Here is a 13,516-nt window from a genome sequence, read left to right as displayed (position 1 = left end):
CAACCTCTAGTTCCTTGATCCAAGTTTATTTTAATTTTCGCATTTAAATTCCTGTCATCAACCTCTGGTTCCTTGATCCAAGTTGATTTTAATTTTCGCATTTAAATTCTTGTCATCAATCTCTGGTTCCTTGATCCAAGTTGATTTTCAGCATTTAAATTTCCTGTCATCAGCCTCTAGTTCCTTGATCCAAGTTGATTTTAATTTTCGCATTTAAATTCTTGTCATCAACCTCTGGTTCCTTGATCCAAGTTGATTTTCAGCATTTAAATTTCCTGTCATCAACATCTGGTTCCTTGATCCAAGTTGATTTTAATTTTCGCATTTAAATTCTTGTTATCAACCTCTGGTTCCTTGATCCAAGTTGATTTTAATTTTCGCATTTAAATTCCTGTCATCAACCTCTGGTTCCTTGATCCAAGTTGATTTTAATTTTCGCATTTAAATTCTTGTCATCAACCTCTGGTTCCTTGATCCAAGTTGATTTTCAGCATTTAAATTTCCTGTCATCAACCTTTGGTTCCTTGATCCAAGTTGATTTTAATTTTCGCATTTAAATTCCTGTCATCAACCTCTGGTTCCTTGATCCAAGTTGATTTTAATTTTTCGCATTTAAATTCTTATCATCAACCTCTAGTTCCTTGATCCAGGTTGATTTTCAGCGTTTAAATTTCCTGTCATCAACATCTGGTTCCTTGATCCAAGTTGATTTTAATTTTCAGCATTTAAATTTCCTATCATCAACTTCTGGTTCCTTGATCCAAGTTGATTTTAATTTTCAGCATTTAAATTTCCTGTCATCAACCTCTGGTTCCTTGATCCAAGTTGATTTTAATTTTCGCATTTAAATTCCTGTCATCAACCTCTGGTTCCTTGATCCAAGTAGATTTTAATTTTCACATTTAAATTCTTGTCATCAACCTCTGGTTCCTTGATCCAAGTTGATTTTCAGCATTTAAATTTCCTGTCATCAACCTCTGGTTCCTTGATCCAAGTTGATTTTAATTTTCAGCATTTAAATTTCTTGCTATCAACCTCTGGTTCCTTGATCCAAGTTGATTTTAATTTTCAGCATTTAAATTTCCTGTCATCAACCTCTGGTTCCTTGATCCAAGTTGATTTTAATTTTCGCATTTAAATTCCTGTCAACCTCTGGTTCCTTGATCCAAGTTGATTTTAATTTTCGCATTTAAATTCTTGTCATCAACCTCTGGTTCCTTGATCCAAGTTGATTTTCAGCATTTAAATTTTCTGTCATCAACCTCTAGTTCCTTGATCCAAGTTGATTTTAATTTTCAGCATTTAAATTTTCTGTCATCAACCTCTGGTTCCTTGATTCAAGTTGATTTTAATTTTCAGCATTTAAATTTCCTGTCATCAACCTCTGGTTCCTTGATCCAAGTTGATTTTAATTTTCGCATTTAAATTCCTGTCATCAACCTCTGGTTCCTTGATCCAAGTTGATTTTAATTTTCGCATTTAAATTCCTGTCATCAACCTCTAGTTCATTGATCCAAGTTTATTTTAATTTTCGCATTTAAATTCTTGTCATCAACCTCTGGTCCTTGATCCAAGTTGATTTTCAGCATTTAAATTTCCTGTCATCAACCTGTGGTTCCTTGATCCAAGTTGATTTTAATATTCAGCATTTAAATTTCTTGTCATCAACCTCTGGTTCCTTGATCCAAGTTGATTTTAATTTTCAGCATTTAAATTTCTTACTATCAACCTCTGGTTCCTTGATCCAAGTTGATTTTAATTTTCGCATTTAAATTCTTATCATCAACCTCTGGTTCCTTGATCCAAGTTGATTTTAATTTCGTGCATTTAAATTTCCGAGTTGATTTTTATTTCTTGCATTTAAATTCCTTCATCAACCTCTGGTTTCTTGACCCAAGTTGATTTTAGTTTCCAACTTTAACTTCCAAGTCAAATTTTGAGTCTCAACGTTTTAATTTTTGATACCCAATCGCCCAAAATATGGGTCTGAATCTTTACATAATTCCTATACGGGAAAATTTTATTCCCTTTAATAAAAATTATGTAAAGAGGGGCAGTTGTCGATACCATATTTTGGCCGATCACCGAAGTCAATGAACTTTGAAAATCAACCCCCAACCGACATTCTTCGGTTACAAGTGACTCGATCAGGAAATAAACCGATCCCGCATCTAGTCGAATGCTTGCCGATCTCTCGACAAAGGAGATCAAACCAATATCAGGTCTCCATGCCATCCAATCTCATTTCCGATCTCTCGTCAAAGGAGATCAAACCAATATCATGTCTCCATGCCATCCCGTCTTATTTTCGATCTCTCCCGTATAAATATTATGGAAAAATCATTTAATAAAGTTAAGGTTTTAGTCCGAATTAATGGTGTTTCCGATCTTAAGTATTCAAATCAAGTTTCCAATTTTAATGATATAAAGTTCTATCCGGTGTTTGGTCTCGACTTAGGCTGATCTCATGGTTACAATGTTTTTCCGACCTCTTATACTTAGATTAATAATCGCTTTTAAGTTTGATGTCTTAATACATTCAAACAATCAAGCACTCATACAATTTGAATACTTTCTGATCTCATCAACAAATTGAACAAAAGGGATTTCATTTCATTTCAAAATAAAAGTACAAGTCAATCGGCTGGAGGGTCACCCCCAGCCTGTTCTACATTAACATTTCGTTCATCCTCTCTCTCTCTCTTGGTTTCCTCCTCGCTCCCCTCTTCGTCTCTGGGAGCAAGATCCACCATCCAGGAGAAGTCTTCCCCAGGATAACGCCTCTTGAGCTCAGCCAGAAGATCGCTGTGTGCATTCACATAAGCACCAGCTTCCCTTGTCATAGCCTCTTCTTCCTTCACTTTGAGCTCCTCAGTAAGGTAGGCGGCGTCGACAGTTCGGAGAAACCGAGCTTCCCCAAGTTCACGAGCCTGTTCGGCCAGCTTATCCTGGTAGGATTTCATCCGACCTTCGATTTCAGCAATGTAGTCTTGGGTGGATAAAAGTTGGGCTCGGGCGGAAGCCGCGTCTTGGACCACTTTCAGAATCTCCTGCCTCAGAAAATGAGCCTTTTCCCTGATTATGTGCTGATTCACCAGGCTTTCTATGCTCAAACTCATCGTCTGAGCAAGGAGATCGTCAATGCTACCCGAGGTCAGCCTGTTCCGGTCCTCCTAGAGGCATATGGTAGCACCCAAAACTTTGGCCAAGCCCGAATTCTCCCGAACGGATCGGTTCTTCTCCAGAGAGAGAATGAGGACTTGGGCACCACAAGAAAGGGTCCTCATGGTAGGTTGGGAAGACCCCCCTTCAGCACTTAAAGGCACAGGTGGAGGTGGTGGCTCTTCTTGTCGAAGGGGAGAAGGAGCTACCTCTATTTTTGGGATCGGTTGTACTGAAGGTCAGGACGAGTCTCCCGGCACTTCTCCCGAATCCCGCCTTGGCGTTTGTGATGCCGCGGTGATCTTCATTTCTCGTACCTTCCGGGAGACTTCTCTTTTCCGCTTGTGACTCTTCTTTGCGCCTTCGCCTCCAACCATTTCTGCATAGAAAAACAGTTAGTGAGATTACCTAAATCAGGAGACTAAAGATTTAGGCTCTACCGGTCCCGGGTCGGAGGTCAGAGAGCTACAGTTCATAGTCTTCATTGGCGATCATCCACATTAGCCACCATCTCAGCTCAGCTATAATAGCGTATAAGCACGAATACTTATGAGTGGCTGCCTGATCCTTCAATTCCATTACCATGGCACCCTCGTCCCTACTCAGGGCGACCTTCTTTGGAATTGATGAGCCCAGATACGCCAGCTACGTGGGAAACCTTCAAAACCATTTGGAATCTTGCTCCTCAACATAAAGAAGCGATTCTTCCAATTCTTCAGTGAAGAGGGGAGATCGGTAAAAAGCCCACAGTGCGGTTTGGCTTGGAAGAACCAATACTCGTCGTCCTTTCTATGAGTAAGTTTATGCATCTCGACAAAAACCTTCACTGTAGGCTCGAGCTTCTTGGCTCGGCATAAGCCTCTAAAAGCCACCAGAATTCGCCATGAGTTCGGATGTACTTAGGCTACACATACGTGGTAGAGCTTCAGAACATCCTTGTAGAAGTTATCAAGAGGAAACCAGAGCATGGCTTTTAATTGCTCTTCATATATCATGATCGCATCATTTTCTTTAAAGAAGTGATCGGCTCGGAGATCGCCATGGCATCTGATAAGCTCGTACGAGTCGGTCCCAAGATTGTATTCTTGACTAATCAATTGCAAATCAATTTCTTGGAGGACTGACGACAACTCATCCACGGGAAGATTTTCTCTCCCAGAGGAAGGTGTTCGTCTTGATTGTGCCGCTTGACCATGGGCTGAAGCAGAGGTCGTAGGAGGCTTAGGTCGCCCACTTGGCTTGACCACCTCAACTTCGTCCGACGTCCAAGAAATTTGGACAGAAGGAGGGCTCGCCACTCTCTGACCCTCGGCGCCGCTCATTTTGAAAGAAATAAAAGAAGTTTAACTAAAAGAAGGATTAAAACCCTTACCAAAATGTGATCGGTGCTGGAAAAACTTGAAGAAACGAGAAAATTTTGAAGTTGCTAGCAAAGTGCTGAAAGTGACATAAGAGAGCAACTGACTGACCCTCCCCCTATTTATACCCGTCTGAGCATTTAATGCTCACAAAGCCCCAAGCGGCGCTTCGGTTAGCGAAATCGACCCGCTTTCTTGACACATCGCGGGAAGGTTCCAAAAACACAATAATAAAATCGAATAAAATGAGATCGGCTAGTTAGGGCTATAGGATTGTGCGAATTTTCAGGGCCGTAGATCGGTTAATGACGATTTAGTTAGAGATCAGATCGGATATGCACATCAGAGATCGAAAAATAACCAATGCAATAATTAAATAATAACCTTCAAATAAAATTTCATTTCATTTCCAAAAGGTCAGATTACATCATTTGGGCGATCTCAAGAGATCGGATTACATCATTAAGAGAACCTCTAAAGGTCAGATTACATCATTTGGGCGATCTCTAAAGATCGACACTACATCCTATCTAGTAAGGACCTATGTCAAAGCCTAGTCTTGTGGCTGAATCAAAATATGTGTTTAATCAGAAAGCCAGCCACAGGCATTGGATAGATGTGCAGCTCATATGGAGTGACTATGACTTTCATGATGGTGAGTGGAGTCATCGTTGATGTCATCGACCAGAACCGAGCTGCAGTCGGGACACCCGATGTGGTGAGGAGCCAAATGAACTTCAAGAGGTGGTCACCGACATTAAGATTCAAATTAGCAGTACTCTTGCCCGAGATCAGCACACCAATTATACTGGTGGACCGATTTGAGATCGGCATGATCGTCGTTTTCGATCCTAATCTGTAAATTAGTCCGGTTCCTTCACTGTCATCAGATATTGTTCTCATGTTTCTCCGATTGCCGGGATCATAAATTTTCAGTCGAGGAGCAAAGAAAACAGTCGAAAAAAGATCAAAAGAAGTCACCATAAATAGAATTGTCACCGGAGAAGCTAGAACAGGAGAAATAGAGAAATGGAAGGAGGAGAAATGAAGTGTGGAGGAGTTTTCTCACTGGTGCATATATATAGGGCCTGAGCATTTATTGCATACAGAAATCGAAGCGGATGCATTGGTAACTGAAGAATTAATTGCTTTGACTAAGGCAGATCGAATAAAAAGGAAGGTTCTGGAATGGGAGAGATCGGGAAGAGATGAGGGGCCCGATATGAGACGGATCAGAAAAGAAGAGGGTCATAATAGAGAGATCGGAAGGAATAGAGATCAGAAACCTCGAAGAGGATGAGATGACTTCCAATAACTCTCTACATATTTAGAGCTGAGGTAGTTAAAGCGTTACAGGCATGATCAAATCTTCACCGCACGCCCCATTTGCAGAATCGCCCACATTGCTGACAGGCACCAAAACAGTTATGGCAGTTCTGTACTTCTCAATCTCCACCATTGATCATACTTGTAAGGATGAACCCGGAGCCCTTGGATCAAAAGGCAGACGACAGGTCCGGTGCCTTTTATTCCCAGCCTTTGGATCTGTCCTGACAGGCAAGACCCTGAGCCGTTGGATTAAGAAGAGAAAGGATAGATATTATGAATAGGATCCCAGCCATCCGTTTTGATTCCCTTTAATTCTCAGACGTCGGATTATGTCCTTTTAAATCCAAACCTTCTGTCTCCCCAAGGGGAGATCCTGACCCTTCATTAGTAGCACCCGTTCCCTATAAATACCTGCATGCAATACTGTAGAGGGGACGGACAAAAAAAGGATGGTGGTGATTATAGTGGAAAGGTTTTGAAACTTAATTCAGTCTTGCTACTTTACCCTTATAAGCTTGCATAAAAATTGAGAAACTTCAGAAACTAGTTTTCTCGAGTATCTCCGTTGATAGAGTTTTCAAACCCTGAAATCCTTCATTTTTAGTTTGTTCGTCACTCTACCACACCATTTCTGTTCAGTCTCGTCTTCATCACCCCAACATCAACACATTATTCTTTCAGCTTGATCTCATTCTGACCCGGTTTTCGTCGCTTCGGTTCAACTGCATTTTAACCTGGTTTTTGCAATCTCGAAGTAAGCATTGGTTCTTGTATAACCAGCTTTCAACTCTACAATACTTGTAATCTCCAGAGTCAGTTCGATAGCCTCGACCTCACACAGGTAAGTGCCTAGACTGTCATTTTGCCGAACGCTCGCGTTTTATTTTCTTTGCTTTTATTCTCGAAGTTTTCATTAAATCCAGTCATACTAATGATCCCACGTAGATCCCTCCGGCCGATATTTATTCTCTTGAGTTTACTTTTTCCCTTCATAAGTTCACGTTATTTATTTGTTCTTCGTTTTTATTTCCTTCGAATATAGGTGTTCCGGTTGCGGGTAACTTATAGGTAATTTAGTAGCAATATCCTAACGTGATAATTTCTTTTGAATAAGTAAAAATAATCAAAGAATGAATAGGGGATTAGGAGAAAAGTCATAAGGTTGAGCTACTAAGCAAGTCTAGGGAATAGCATAATAAAGCGGGAATTGAGATAAGACCCCAGACTAGTAACCTAGAGAGATCGGATGTAGCCAGCCAAAGAGTTCGGACAAGGTAGTCATATACAAGATCGGTGAAAAGTTCGATCTTATGTCACGAACACTTTAAGAGGTCGGGGGAGAGTTCTTACCCGATCCTCATTCAAACAAAAACGCGGAGATCGGAAGTTCTTCTCCGAGATCCTTCATTAAAACTTTAAGCCGAACACTTTAAGAGGTCGGGGGAGAGTTCTTACCTGATTCTCATTCAAATAAAAACATGAAAATCGGAGGAGAGTTCTTATCCGAGATCCTCCATTTAAATTTTTGAACCAAAGAAGTCAGGGGAGAGTTCTTACCTGATCCTCATTCAAACAAAAACACGGAGATCGGAGGAGAGTTCTTATCCGAGATCCTTCATTAAAACTTTAAGCCGAACACTTTAAGAGGTCGGGGGAGAGTTCTTACCTGATCCTCATTCAAATAAAAAGGCGGAGATCGGAGGAGAGTTTTTATCCGAGATCCTCCATTTAAAATTTTGAACCAAAGAGGTCGAGGGAGAGTTCTTACCTGATCTTCATTCAAATAAAAACGCGGAGATCGGAGGAGAGTTCTTATCCGAGATCCTTCATCAAATTTTAAACCAAACACCCTAAGAGATCGGGGGGAGAGTTCTTACCTGATTCTCGCCTAAATTAAAACAGGGAGATCGGAGGAGAGTTCTTATCCAAAATCTCCCACTCAAAACTCTTAATAAAATATATCTAGAGATCGGGAGAAGTTCCCTGCCCGAGCTCTCTTAACAAAATTCAAACTAAATGACATGACCCCAATACACAAGACAACCTCACTCAAACACTTATTCACTAAAGGGCCATCTCACGAACTTATGTTCATGGGCAACCCAAGATAAGTGAAATATCAAACATCCCTTTATTTTGCATAAAGGATTAACATCATTGTCACGACCCAACCTATGGGCCGGACCGGCACTAGGACTTGGGCCAGCCTAAAACCCCCGAGGCCCGTAGTAAGCCTAACTGTTCATTAACCCAACTCTAAGGCCCATTTGGGCCCAAATTCAAGAAAATAAACGGACAGAGTCCGGCCATAAAATGGACTTCCCAACGGGGAGTTTTCGACTCACCCGACCTGTAAACATAATAATACTCAATTGGGGAGCTCAGCTCACCCTCCACATACTCATAGCATCATAAAAGAAATGGGAGCTCAGCTCCCTCATCCAATCCATCAAACAGACATAGAATATTAAGTTTACAGGTCCAACATGATAATAATATTACAGACCAAATTCAAATAATTACTGCTAACACATGCGGAAATTCTAGGAGTAAACAAAATTACACAAATATTGATAAACAACCTGCGAAGTAGAAAAGCAGGTTAACCCAGAATAAAATATCCTCCTGTGGCCTGTAAAATTTTTTGAACAGGAGTGAGCGTTCGACTCAGAGAGTAAAATATCAATTTTAACCATAATCTCTATAACTATCTAAAACTAATGCACCCTGTAGAGTGAAATGCAACATCAACAACATTTTCACATCATAACATCAAAAAGGTAATTTGGAGCACTCACACACCCTGTAGTATCAATCATAACATATGGGAGCTGATCCCTATACACTCTCTTAAATCCAACTCCGTGCCAATTACTCATTTCGGACTTCCACTTAATAACCAAATCGAGGGTCCCTAATTACTCAAGTCGTGACTACCCTCGAAGGATCGGGTCCCAGATAATTACTCAAGCCGTGACTACCCCGTCCTATCCATAGTCCACACCACATCACACGCACGCCAACGCACGCACACTGCTCCAAATTACCACAACAACATCCATGGCACATCAACAGTTATGAATGCAACATAAATCGTGCCTAGAGTTTAACTACATAAATATATGCATATAAGTGATGCATGGGCATGCTTGAACATATAATAATATCGAAATTACAATTAAAATTAATATTCTACTCACAGACTTGACGATGGTCACTGAGGCGGCTGGGTGGAGGAAGAAGGCTGTCCCGGCTCACCTGACAATTTTATTACAATCATTTAATAAATTTGACTCAATACAAACAAAGAAAAAGATCAATACGTCCTAAGTCGTGCCGAAAATCCGGCAGAGTCTCCCCTATACCTAGGACCTACCCAACCTGCAAAATGGCTCAAAACACACTTCTATATTCAAAAATCCATATATCCACAGTTCAATCATATCACACAGCTCCTCCTGGGCCCATCAAATCAGTCATCCATCACAATACGCAAAATTTCAATTTAGTCCTTATTATTGATCATTTTTGCAAAAACTGCCCAAACAAGCTCTAAAAATTATAAAACTTTGCCCCGCGGTCCTTAGCAATATTACTAAGCTATTGCAAAAAGAATCGTAATTTTCTAAGCTACCACGAATATTTTATGGATTTTTAATCCTATTTAAGCACTAGAAAATTATGAAAAAACAAGGTTCGGGTTTACCTTTGCCGATTCCGACTTCGGGGACGCACTCGGGACGTCTGACAATGGGGGGGTAGCCAAAACCTCGGTCCAATTCGGAGACTTTTCCGGTAACGGGTCTGTCTGGCCGGAAATTCACAGACCTGGTCAACTGTCGAATTTCCGCGAATTGAGGATACCTACACGAAGCCCATAACACGGGGGTTAGTACATAAATTTTTCAGAATTTTCTAAGCTCATTTAATACTCGAAAAAACACTGCGAAGTTTCGTGGGACCCACCGAAAAACGGTGTCGAAAAAATTCGAAATTTATGTCGTTGCGAAGCTCTCGACGAGTGGAGCGTGCTGGTAGCCTCGGTTTTCTCGTGGAATTCATGGTTTTCGAGAAATCTAGCCCAAAAGTCGAAATGGGCTAAAAACTTCCCGAGCAAAAATTGGACAAACCGCTCGATGGATTTCGGCGTTCTTGGTGTCTATGGAAAGCTCTCGCCGAGTAGATGAGTTTAGACACAAGACCCGGTCCAATTGGTGGCCGGATCGGCCGGATTTTGGCCGGAGAAGCTGCAGCAAGGCAGGAGGGGCGTTCGCGCGCGTTTCCGGCCGTTTAGCGGCGGCCCACTGATACCGAGGCGACTGTGAAGGTGGGGACGCAGGAGGCGGTCGGGCGGCAGGGGAGGGGAGGAGAGAGAAAAGAGAGAGGAAAGGGAGAGGGAACGTCGCGCGCGGGAGGAAGAAAAAGGGAAGAAGACCGGTCCGATTCGACCAGTCCGATCCGGTACGGTTCGATTCGGCCGGTTCGATTCGAAATACAAAATTTTGAATTTTTTACTCTGCCTCGGGATCGAAAACGAGGTCCAAAAATTCCGAAAAAAATTCCAGAAAACTCAGAAAAATACGTAGACTCTAAATATATTTTTAGTTTTGCCACGTGGTCTTTAAATTAATTTTTAAAAATCATCAAAGTTTATATTTTCGGAAAATCGAACCCGATTTTTAAAATCCGAAAAATCTCAAAAAAATTCCTAAAATTTAAATAAAATTAAAATACCAAAATGCTCATAAAAATTAAAATTTTGGGGTGTTACATTCTTCCCCCCTTACAGGAAATTCGTCCTCGAATTTTACACAAGGCAGAATAAAGCACATGATTATACATTGAACAGATAGGGGTACTTGCTACGCATGTCCCGCTCGACTCCAGTGCACTCTTCCACCGATCGCTCCTCCACAAAACCTTAACCATAGGGATCTGTTTGGATCTTAGCCGCCTTACTTGGTAGTCCACTATGGCTACTGTGTTGCTCCTCAAATGTCAAGTTCTCTTTAGCTCTATCACATCCATGCAGACATGAGAAGGATCGGGAATGTATTTCCTGAGCATGGAGATGTGAAACACGGGATGAACGTGAGAAAGGTTGGGTGGTAGCTCCAACCGGTAGGCAACTGCTCCAACTCTATCCGTAACCTCAAAAGGTCCAATATACCGAGGTGCCAACTTGCCCTTCTTTCCAAATCTCATGACTCCCTTCATTGGAGAAACCATCAGGAATACATAGTCGCCATCGCAAACTCCACATCCCTCCGTCTCAGGATCTGCATAACTCTTCGCTTCATCAAAGCCGCCTCGCCATTCCTCGATTAAGGGAACCATCTCTGAAGTGTACTGCATTAGGTCTACATCATGCACCTTCGCTTCCCCCATTTCTGTCCAACACAGAGGAGACCTACACTTTCTTCCATATAATGCCTCATAGGGTGCCATCCCTATGCTGGAGTGATAACTATTGTTGTAGGCAAACTCCACCAAAGCTAGCTGCTTATCCCATTAACCTCCAAAATCCAAGACACTCATGCGAAGCATGTCTTCCAGTGTTTGGATTATCCTTTTGGACTGTCCGTGCATGCGAGGGTGGAAAGCCGCATCAAGTTCAATCAGGTGCCAAGTGCCTCCGTAACTTTCTCCAAAACCGAGAAGTGAATGGGGCCCTCTGAGATATTATGGAAGCCGGAACTCCATGCAATCGACTATTTCTCGAATGTAGAGCCGCATCTTGTACCCAGAATATGTAGTCTTCACAGGTAAGAAGTGAGCTGATTTGGTCAAGCGGTCTACAATTACCCATATCGAATCATATCCTCGCGTGGTACGAGGCAACCCAGTCACAAAATCCATGGTGATCATTTCCCACTTCCATTCTGGGATAGGGAGCTCTTGCAGCTTCCTGGACGGTCTCTGGTGTTCAAACTTCACCTTCTGACAAGTCAAGCACTTGGACACAAAGTCTGCTATGTCTCTCTTCATGCCATTCCACCAATAGCTATCTTTCACATCATGGTACATCTTGGTGGAACCTGGGTGGACACTGTACAGTGTGTAGTGTGCCTCTCGCATGATTTCATTCCTGAGGTTATCCACATCGGGCACACATATCCTAGAACCTTGCACTAGGGCGCCATCATTGGCAAATCCAAACTCACCACCTTCACCTTGCTGTACTCTTTCTATGATCTTCATCAATTGTTGGTCTCTGTGCTGGGAAACTCTAACTCTGTCCCTCAAGTCTGGCCTCACTGAAAAGTGAGCCAACAATACCCCCTCATCTGAAAGATCTAGGATTAAACCTTGATCCATCAACTCATGTACCTCCTGAATCAATGGTCTCTTCTCTACTGAAATGTGCGCCAAACTGCCAGAAGATTTTCTGCTCAAGGCATCTGCCACAACATTGGCCTTTCCAGGGTGGTACTGGATGGTGCAATCATAGTCTTTCAGAAGCTCCATCCATCTCCTCTGTCTCAAGTTCAAGTCCCTCTGTTGGAAGATGTACTTCAAACTCTTATGGTCGGTGTATATCTCGCACACTTCACCATACAGGTAGTGTCTCCAGATTTTTAGTGCAAAGACTACAGCCGCCATTTCCAAATCATGGGTGGGGTAGTTCTGCTCATGCCTCTTCAGCTGCCTTGAAGCATAAGCCACTACCTTTCCATTCTGCATCAAGACACACCCTAGGCCAACTCTGCAGGCGTCACAATACACGGTGTATCCTTCAACTCTCACAGGTAGTTTCAACACAGGGGCTGTGTTTAGACACTCCTTAAGCTTCTGGAAACTCACCTCACAGTCATCTGTCCAAATGAATGGAACATTCTTCCTGGTCAACTTAGTTAGGGGAGCCGCTATCCTGGAGAAATCTTGTACAAAACGCCTATAGTAGCCAGCTAAACCCAGAAAACTTCGCACCTCGATGGATTGTAGGCCTAAGCCAATCAGCTACAGCTTCAATTTTCTTGGGATCCACTTGAATGCCGTCACTAGAAACCACGTGTCCCAAGAATGAGATGCTTTCTAGCCAAAATTCACATTTTGAAAATTTGGCATATAGCTGGTGCTCCCTCAACATCTGCAACACCATCCTCAAGTGCCACACGTGTTCTTCCTCGGTTCGAGAGTATACCAGAATGTCATTTATGAATACGATGACAAAACAGTCCAAAAATGGCTTGAACACCCTGTTCATCAAGTCCATGAAGGCTGCTGGTGCATTAGTGAGTCCAAAAGACATCACCAAGAACTCATAATGACCATATCTTGTCCTGAAAGCTGTTTTGGACACGTCCTCATTCCTGATTCTCAACTGATGGTAGCCTGATCGCAAGTCTACCTTGGAAAAGAATCTAGCTCCGTGGAGCTAATCAAACAGATCATCGATCCGAGGAAGTGGATACTTGTTCTTCACTGTCACCTTATTCAGCTATCTGTAGTCAATGCACAACCTTAATGACCCATCCTTCTTTCTCACAAATAGAACAGGAGCACCCCAGGGTGAAGTACTCGGACGTATGAAACCCTTGTCCAAAAGCTCCTGTAGTTGCTCCTTTAACTCTTTCAATTCTGCTGGTGCCATCCTGTAAGGTGGCATTGATATGGGGTTTGTACCCGGAACAACATCAATGTAGAACTCTATTCCCCTTTCTGGT

At 42.2% G+C, this 13,516-nt stretch overlaps 1 long non-coding RNA gene across 1 annotated transcript; it reads right to left on the bottom strand.

Moving 5' to 3' along the window:
- Positions 1-8,168: 8,168 nt before the first annotated feature.
- LOC131180987 (uncharacterized) lies at positions 8,169-9,834 on the bottom strand. Its single transcript, XR_009149632.1, has 3 exons — positions 9,556-9,834; positions 9,050-9,107; positions 8,169-8,481 (listed from the first exon to the last, which is right to left on the bottom strand). It is a non-coding gene; the product is annotated as an uncharacterized LOC131180987 (long non-coding RNA).
- Between the last annotated feature and the right edge of the window lie 3,682 nt (positions 9,835-13,516).

This window comes from Hevea brasiliensis, chromosome 6 (assembly GCF_030052815.1).
Source record: "Hevea brasiliensis isolate MT/VB/25A 57/8 chromosome 6, ASM3005281v1, whole genome shotgun sequence".
Lineage (NCBI taxonomy): Eukaryota > Viridiplantae > Streptophyta > Magnoliopsida > Malpighiales > Euphorbiaceae > Hevea > Hevea brasiliensis.
The sequence above is the reverse complement of the archived record's forward strand: the minus strand, read 5'-3'. Positions and strand labels throughout refer to the sequence as shown.